Source organism: Coturnix japonica, unplaced genomic scaffold (assembly GCF_001577835.2).
Source record: "Coturnix japonica isolate 7356 unplaced genomic scaffold, Coturnix japonica 2.1 chrUnrandom547, whole genome shotgun sequence".
NCBI classification, from domain to species: domain Eukaryota; kingdom Metazoa; phylum Chordata; class Aves; order Galliformes; family Phasianidae; genus Coturnix; species Coturnix japonica.
Genome location: NW_015439928.1, coordinates 9,084 through 18,270, shown reverse-complemented (window position 1 = coordinate 18,270; position 9,187 = coordinate 9,084). Strand labels below are relative to the sequence as shown.

The following is a 9,187-nucleotide window of genomic DNA, read 5'->3' as shown; positions in this document are numbered from 1 at the left end:
GAGGGGTTCCTATAGGGGACATTAATTAATGGGTGGCTGTTAATTAGGTGGGGATGTATAATTAGGGGTGCTGTTAATTGGGGGTTCGTATAGGGGGGTATATTAAATTTAAGGGGGGGGCTGTTTATTTGGGGGGTCATATAGGGGCTGTTTATAGGGGCTGGTTAATTAAGGGGGGCTGTTAATTAGGGGGGGCTGTTTCATTTAGGGGGGGGGGATGTTAATTATGGGGGGGGTCCTATGGGGACTCTTTAAATGGGGGGGTCCTTAATTTTGGGGGGTGTTAAATGGGGTTCCTATAGGGGTTAATTAATTAAAAGGGGGGGGATGTTTAAATTGAGGGTGGGGGTCTTTAATTTGGGGGGGGTTTTCCTATAGGGGACACTGTTTGAATTGGGGGGGGTTAATTTAATTTAAGGGGGGGGGGGCTGTTAATTTGGGTCTATAGGGATATTATTAATTGGGGGGCTGTTTAATTAGGGCAGGTCTGATTAAATTAGAGGGGGGGTTAATTAATTAGTGGGGGGCTTTTAATTGGGGGTTCCTATAGGGTGTTAATTTAGGGGGGTGGGCTGTTAAAGAGGGGGACTGTTAATTGGGGGGGGTCTTATAGGGGGGTGTTAATTAGGGAGGGAGTGTTAATTTAAGGGGGGCTGTTAATTAGGGGGGGATGATTATTACTGGGGGGAGGGTCCTATGGGAGACTCTTAAATGGGGGGGGGGGGGTCTTTAATTGGGGGTGTTTAAATTTAGGAGAGGGGGTTAAGTGATGGGGGGGGCTTTTCAATTAGGGGGGGGGCTGTTAACTTGGGGGCTGTTATTGGAGGGGGGTCCTATAGGGGTGGTTTTAATTGGGGTGGTTAATTAGGGGGGGGGTTTGTTAATTATCGGGGGGTTTCTATAGGGGTTGTTAATTGGGGGGGTGTCCTATATAGGGCTGTTAATTAGGGGGGGGCATGTTAATTTGGGGGGGGGGGGGGGGGGGCCAGTTTAAAATTAGGGGGGGTTAAATTTAGGGGCAGGAATTCTTAATTGGGAAGGGGATCCTATAGGGGGTTGTTAATTGGGGGGGCTGTTTAATTGGGGGGCTGGTTCATTGGGGGGGTCCTATAGGGGGGGCGTGGCTGTTAAATGGGGGTTTCCTATAGGGTTATTAATTCTAGGGGGTCTGTTAATTTAGGTGGGGATGTTAACATTAGATGGGATGTTAATTAAGGGGTTTCCATTAGGGGGGTTTACATTAGGGGGGGGGGCTGTTTAATTAAAGGTCGGTCTGTTAATTAAAGGAGGGCTGTTGAATTAGGGGGGGCTGTTAATCTTGGGGGGTTCCTATTAAAGGGGGTATTAATTAGGGGGGGCTGTTAATTAAGCAGGTTGTTTAATTATAGGGGGGTTACTGTTAATTTAGGGGGGTGCTGTTAATTTGGGGGTGGGGGGTCATTTAATAGGGGCTGTTAATTAGGGGGGCTGTTAATAAGGCAGGGCATGTTTAATTAGGAGGGGGATGTTAATTATGGGGGGGGTCCTATGGGGACTCTTAAATGGGGGGGGGTCTTAATTGGGGGGTGTTAATTGGGGTTCCTATAGGGGGTTAATTAATTAAGGGGGGGGATGTTAATTGGGTGGGGGTCTTAATTGGGGGGGGTCCTATAGGGACTGTTAATTGGGGGGGGTTAATTAATTAGGGGGGGCTGTTAATTGGGGGTTCCTATAGGGGGATAATTATTTAAATTTGTGGGGTGTTTAAATTAAGGGCGTCTTGTTTTAATTAAGAGGGGGGGGTTTAATTAAATTAGGGGGGGTTTAATTGGGGGTTCCTATAGGGGTATTAAATTAGGGGGAGGGGGGGGGCTGTTAATTAGGCGGTCTTGTTATTAGGGGGACTTGTTAAATTTGGGGGGGGGTCCTATAGTGGGGATTGTTAATTAGGGGTGGGTTTAATTAATTTAGGGAGGCCGTTTAAAATTGGGGGGTTCCAGTGGTATTAGGGGGTATTAAATTAGGGGGGGGGGGGGGGGCTGTTAATTAAGGGGGGGGTCTGTTAATTGGGGGGGGCTGGTTAAATTGGGGGGGGGGTTCCTATGGGGGCTGTTAATTTTAGGGGGTCTGTTAATTAGTTGGGGTGTTAATTATGGGGGGGGTTCCTATTAGGGGTATGATAAATTGGGGGGGGGGGGGCTTAATTGGGGGGTGGTTAATTGGGGGGGGGATTATTAAAAGGGGGGGGCATGTTAAATTAGGGGGGGGGGCTGCATTAGATGGGGGGGTGTTAATTTTAGGGGAGGGGGGATGTTTAATTGATGGGGGGGCTGTTAAATTAAGGGGGGGCTGTTAATTGCGGGGGGGCTGTTAACCTTTGGGGGGGGGGACATTTTTGCCTATGGGGGTTTTGTTAATCTGGGTTTTGTGTTTTAATTGGGGGGGAGGGCCTATGGGGTGTCTGTTAATTAGAGGGTGCTGTTAATTGGGGGGGGCTGTTAATTATGGGGGGGCCCTATAGGGGGCTAGTTAATTGGGGGGGAGGGCTGTTTAAATTAGGGGGGAAGGGGAGCCTTGTTATCATTGGGGTTGGGGGGTTAAATTATAGGGGAAGATGCTCTTTAATTGGGAAAGGGGATCTATAAGGGGGTTGTTAATTGGGTAAAACAAATATCACAATCAATACCAAACACGATACACGGGAGGCCATGAACGGGGGAATACCGCAAGGGGGCTGTTAATTGGGGGGGGCTGTTAATTTGGGGGGGCTGTTATTGGGGGGTATTAACATTAGCGTTAATTAGTTAATTTTTACCCTTAAACGAAGCATCGAAGGTACAAAAGGCTTGGGTGTAAGAACAAACTGCGTTTAATTGGGGGCTGTTAATTGGGGGGGGTTCTTCCTATAGGGGACCATTAATGGGGGTTTCCTATAGGGGTTTATTAATTAGGGGGGTCTGGTTAATTTAATTTAAGTGTTTAAATTAATTATAATTACCCTTAAAACGAAAAGCCAATCAGGTACAGCTTTGGGTGTAGACACAAGCTGGATGGGAAGCTGTTAATGGGGGTCCTATAGGGAGGATATAATGCTTGTTCCTATCTTAGGGGGGGGCTTAATTAAATTAGTGGGTCTGTTAATTAATTAGTGGGCTGTTTAATTAAGTTAATTACCCTTTAACGGAAGTTGTGCATCCTGTTTAAAAAGAAAACTTTGAGTATTATTAGGAGTCCTATAGGGGACATTAAATTGGGGGTCCTATAGGGGATATTAATGGGGGTTCCTACTAGGGGGGTTATTTAATTAGGGGGGGCCTGTTAAATTAATGGGAGGCGGGGGTTCTGTTAATTAATTTAATTACCCTTAAACGAAAGCAATCGAGGGTAAACACGCTTGGTGTAGGAAACAGCTGGGATGGGGGGCTGATTTTTATAATGGGAGGTCCTATAGGGGGGATAAATTTTAATGGGTTCCTATAGGGGTATTAATTTTAGGGGGGTCTGTTAAATTCGGGGGGGTCTGTTTAATTAAAGTGGGGGATGTTAATTAGGGGGCTGTTAATTGGGGGCTGTTAATTAGGGGGGGGGGGATGTCCTATATAAGGGGGCTGTTACCTTGGGCGTAGTTTAATAGGGGGGAGGGGGTGTTTATTATGGGGGGGCTGTTAATTGGGGGTCCTAATAAGGGGATAATTACATTTAGTGGGGTCTGTTAATAATTAACTTAGCGTTTAATTTAAGCTAAATACCCTTAAGGAACAATTCGAGGTTAACACTTTTCGGTGTTACGGAACAAGCTGGGTTAATTGGGGGCTGGTTTAATTGGGGGTTCCTATAGGGGTTTAATTAAATTAGGGGAGGTCTGCTAAATTAAACTTTAGTGGGGTCTGTTACATTAAGTGGGGGTCTAGTTAAATTAGTGGGGATGTTTTAGTATAGGGGCTGTTAATTGGGGGCTGTTAAATTTAGACGGCGGGGTTAGTTAATTTAGGGGGGAGGGGCGTCGTTTTAATTTGGGGGGGAGGGGGGGGGGGGGGGTGTCCCTATCAGGAGGGGGGCTGATTTTAGCTTGGGGCTTTTTAATTAGGTTTGGGGGGATCCTTAGGGGAGAACATTAATTTAATGGGGGCTGATTTAATTAGGGGGGAATGTATAATTTAGGGGGTTGTGTTAACATTGGGGGTTTTCCTTAGGGGGTATTTACAATTTAGGGGGGGGCTGTTAACTTAGGGGGGGCTGTTTAATTTGGGGGGGGGTCCAATAGCGGGGCTGTTAATGGGGGGTTCCTATAAGGGGGTATTATAATGTAATTAGGAGGGGGCCCTGTTAATTAAATTGCGAGGGGAGGCCTGCTTAATTAATGAGGGGGTCTGTTTAAATTAATTAACTGAGGTAGTTAATTTTAGTTACATTACCCTATAAACCGGAAGCATCCGAGGTAAAACAAGGCTTTGGCTGTAAGGAACAAAAGCTGGGATGGAGGGGGGCCGGTTAATTGGAGGGCTGGACTGTTAATTAGGGTGGGGTCCATATAGGGGCTAATTAAATTAGGGGGGTCTGGTCTTAAAATTAGGGTCTGTTAATTAAGTGTGGGGATTGTTTAATTAGGGGCTGGTTCATTGGGGGCTTTGTTTAAATTAGGGGGGAGGTTGTCCTATAAGGGAGGCTGTATTATTGGTGGTTTCTATTAGGGGCTTATTAATTAAGGGGGGTCTGTTAATTAAATTTGAGGGGGGGCCTGTTAATTAAATGGAGGGGGGTCTGATTAATTAAATTTAGAGCATCGGAGGCGTTAATTAGTTTAAAAAATTACCCTTAACGAAGGCATCAAAGGTACGAGCTTGGTTGGTCAGGAAACAGCGTGGGGTTAATTGAGGGACTGTATAATTGGGGGGGGGGGGTCCTATTATGGGGTATTAATTGTAGGAAGGCCTTAGTTAATTAGGGGGGACTGTTTAATTAGTGGGGATGATTGAATTAGGGGGGGGATCGTTAAATTTAGGGAGGCTGCTTAATTGGGGCGTTGGTCTTAATGGAGGAGGGGGTCCAATAGGGGGAGCTAGTTAACTTGGGGGTTTCATTTGAGGGGGTATTAATTAAATTACGGGGGGGGCCTGTTAAATTAATGAGGGGAGGGGCCTGTTAAATATAAAATTTAGTTGGGTCTGCTTAATTAATATAATTTAGCGTTAATTAGTTAATTACCCCTTAACGAAAGCAATCAGAGGGTACAGCTTGGTGTAAGAACAACAAGGCTGGTTAAAATGGGGGGGGCCGTTTAATTTGGGGGGGGGGTCCTATAGGGGCTATTATAATTAGGGGGGATCTGTTAATTAGGGGGCTTGTTAATTACATTTAGTTAGTTAATTAATGAGTGTTAAATTAAATTAAATATTTTACCCTTAAACGAGCATTCCAGGTACAACTTGGGAGTATATGGGGTCTCCTATAGGGGGGGGGCTGGTTAATTTGGGGTCCTATTAGGGCGTTATTACAATTAGGGGGGGATCTGTTAATTAAATGAACAAGGGGTGGTGGTCTGGTTTAATTAATTTAAATTAGCGTTATGGAAGTTAATTACCCTTAAACGACAAAGCAACTCCAATGGATTTTAAAACGGGGCTTGGTTGTAGAGAAAAAACCAGCTGGTTAACTTGGGGGCTGTTAATTAGGGGGGGTCCTAATCTTTAGGAGGGCTATTAATTTTAATGGGGTCTGTTAATTAGGGGGGTCTGTTAAAAATTAGAGGGGAGGTTAAATTAATTAGGGGGACGTATCTCTGTTAATTGGGGGGTTTCCTATAGGGGTATTTAATTAGGGGGGGGCCTGTTAATTAAGTCGGTCTTGTTAATTAGGGGGCTGTTTAATTAGGGGGGCTGTTAATTGGGGGGGTTCCTATATGGGTATATTAATTGAGGGGGGTCTGTTAATTAAATTTGGTGGGGGGGTCTCTGGTTTAATTACATGAGTGTAGTTAAATTTAAATTTGTGACAGCAGGGTAGATGAGTTAATTACCCTTAACGAACGAAAGCATCGACCCGGTACAGCTTGGTGTATAGAACAGCGTGGATGGGAGTGCTAGAATCTCTCTCTTTTTCCCCCCCAATTAACAGCCCCCAATTAACCAGCTGTTCTACACCAAGTTGTACCTGGATGCTTCGTTAAGGGTAATTAATTAATTAACACTCATTAATTAACACTAATTAATTAACAGACCCCCTAATTAATAGCCCCTATAGGACCCCCATTAACAGCCCCAATTCACAGCCCCCTATAGGACTCCTAATACACCAAGCTGTACCTCGATGCTTCGTTAAGGGTAATTAATTAATTAACACTAATTAATTAACAGACCCCCCCTAATTAATTAACAGACCCCCTAATTAACAGCCCCCCCCTAATTAATACCCCCTATAGGAACCCCTAATTAACAGCCCCCTATAGGACCCCAAATACACCAAGTTGTACCTCGATCCTTCGTTAAGGGTAATTAATTAATTAACAGCCCCGCTAATTAATTAACAGACCCCCCTAATTAATTAACAGACCCCCCCATAATTAATAAACAGCCCTCCTAATTAATAACCCCTATAGGAACCCCCATTAATGTCCCCTATAGGACCCCTAATAAACCAAGTTCTAACAGGATGCTTCGTTAAGGGTAATTAATTAATTAACACTCATTAATTAACACTAATTAATTAACAGACCCCACTAATTAATTAACAGACCCCCTAATTAATAACCCCTATAGGACCACCCCAATTAACAGCCCCCAATTAACCAGCTGTTCTACACCAAGCTGTACCTCAATGCTTCGTTAAGGGTAATTAATTAATTAATGCTAATTAATTAACAGACCCCCTCATTAATATCCCCTGTAGGACCCCCCCTAATTAACAGCCCCATAGTTGCTGTTATACCTGGATGCTTCGTTAAGGGGATGAGACCCTAATTAACAAGCCCACTAATTAATTAACAACCCCACTAATTAATTAACCCCCCCACTAATTAACAGACCCCCTAATTAACAGCCCCCATTAATTAAGGACCCCCACTAATTAACAACCCCATAGTTGCTGTTATACCTGGATGCTTCGTTAAGGGTAATTAATTAATTGACAGCCCCCCTAATTAATTAACAGCCCCACTAATTAACAGACCCCCTAATTAACAGCCCCCATTAATTAATAGCCCCTATAGGACCCCCCCCAATTAACCCCTAACCCTACTATGACCTCTGACCCCATACGACCTCTGACCCACATGTGACCTCTGACCCCCATGACCTCTGACCCTATGACCTATGACACCACTGTGACCTCTGACCCCATGTAACCTCTGACCCCCATGACCTCTCACCCTCCTGTGACCTCTGTATAATCCCTGACCCCTATGACCTCTGACCCCTCATTAACCCCACTGTGACCTCTGACCCCGTGACCTCTGACCCCGTGACCTCTAACCCTCACTATGACCTCTGACCCCTTTTGTGGCATCTGATCCCTGTGACCTCTGACCCTATGACCTCTAAACTCCATGACCTCTGACCCCATGTGACCTCTGACCCTCATATGACCTCTAATCCCCCGTGACCTCTGACCCCCCAGTGATCTCTGACCTCTGACCTCTGACCCCATGTGCTCTCTGACCTTCCGATGACCTCTGACCCACACTGTGACTTCTGACCCCACTGTGACCTCTGACCCATATGACCTCTGACCCCGTGACCTCTGACCCATATGACCTCTGACCCCGATGTTACCTATGACCCCCCATTCCTCATTGTGACCTCTGACCCCCCCGTGACCTTTGACCCCCTGTGACCTCTGACCCATGTGACCCCTGACCCCGTGACCTTTGACACCCATATGACCTCTGACCCCCCCGTGACCTCTGACCTCCCAATGACCTCTGACCCCCACTGTGACCTCTGACCCCGTGTGACCTTTGACCCCGTGTGACCTCTGACCCCGTGTGACCTTTGACCCCGTGTGACCTTTGAACTTTGACCCCCAGGCCGAGCTGGGTTTGGCGTTGGACCATCGCTCCCAGATCTTCCAGAATCTCAATGGGGCCATCGGTAATTAGAGATCATTAATTAATTAATTATGCTAATTAGGGGGTTAATTAGTGCTAATTATGCTAATTAGGGGGTTAATTAGTGCTAATGAGGCTAATTAGGGGGGTTAATAAGTGCTAATTATGTTAATTAGGGGGTTAATTAGTGCTGATTATGTTAGCTGGGCATTAATTAGTGTTAATCATGCTAATTACCTGGGTTAATTAGCGCTAATTATGTTAACTGGGGGGTTAATTAGTGTTAATTATGTTAATTGGGGCTTAATTAGTGCAAGTTCTACTACTTACGGGGGTTAATTAGTGCTAATTATGTTAATTGGGGGATTGATTAGTGTTAATTATGCTAATTAGGGGGTTAATTAGTGCTAATTAGGCTAATTAGGGGTTAATTATGGTGATTATGTTAATCAGGGGGTTGTTTATTGTTAATTCTGTTAATTGGGGTGTTAATTAGTGCTAATTATGCTAATTAGGTGTTAATTATGTTAATTAGCGGGGGGTCTTTGATTGTCGTGTTAATTAATTAACCAAGGCTTGTTAATTGTGCTTAAGTAATGACTATAAATTAAGTGGGAGGGGGGGTGGTTGATTGTCTTGTTAATTAATTAACCAGGGTTTGTTAATTGGGTTTAATTAATGACTATTAATTAACGGGAGGGGGGGTCTTTGATTGATGGGTTAATTAATTAAGCAGTGGGTGTTAATTGAGTTAATTAATGGCTGTTAATTAATGAGGGGTGGGGTTGATTGACAGCTGGGTTAATTACCATGTGTTGTTAATTACGTTAATTAACGTTAATTAATTAATCCCCCCCATAGACGAAGTGAAGCTCCATTTCGAAGGGGGGCGACCGAGGGTCCGTAATGTTCTGTATGGGACCAGCCCCATTGTAGTGCATGGGAACGGCCCCACTAAGGTTATATGGGGTTCTATGGGGTGATATGGGGTGATATGGGTCCCTATGGGGTGATATGGGGTTATGGGGTCTCTATGGGTCTCTATGGGTCTCTATGGTTCCCTATGGGGTGATATGGGGTTCTATGGGGTCCGTAATGTTCTGTATGGGACCAGCCCCATTGTAGTGCATGGGAACGGCCCCACTAAGGTTATATGGGGTTCTATGG

At 44.9% G+C, this 9,187-nt stretch overlaps 1 long non-coding RNA gene across 3 annotated transcripts in view; it reads left to right on the top strand.

Annotated features, from left to right (window-relative positions):
* Nucleotides 1–9,187, top strand: part of LOC107307328 — a 28,863-nt gene that overhangs the window by 10,603 nt on the left and 9,073 nt on the right. For 2 of the 3 annotated variants that reach the window (XR_001552379.2, XR_001552378.2), the window contains exons 2-3: nt 8,000–8,063; nt 8,882–8,979. This is a non-coding gene — a long non-coding RNA (uncharacterized LOC107307328). Of the gene's footprint in view, nt 1–6,248; nt 6,300–7,999; nt 8,064–8,881; nt 8,980–9,187 lie in introns of those variants that run through there. The other variant, XR_001552380.2, reaches the window with a different exon arrangement.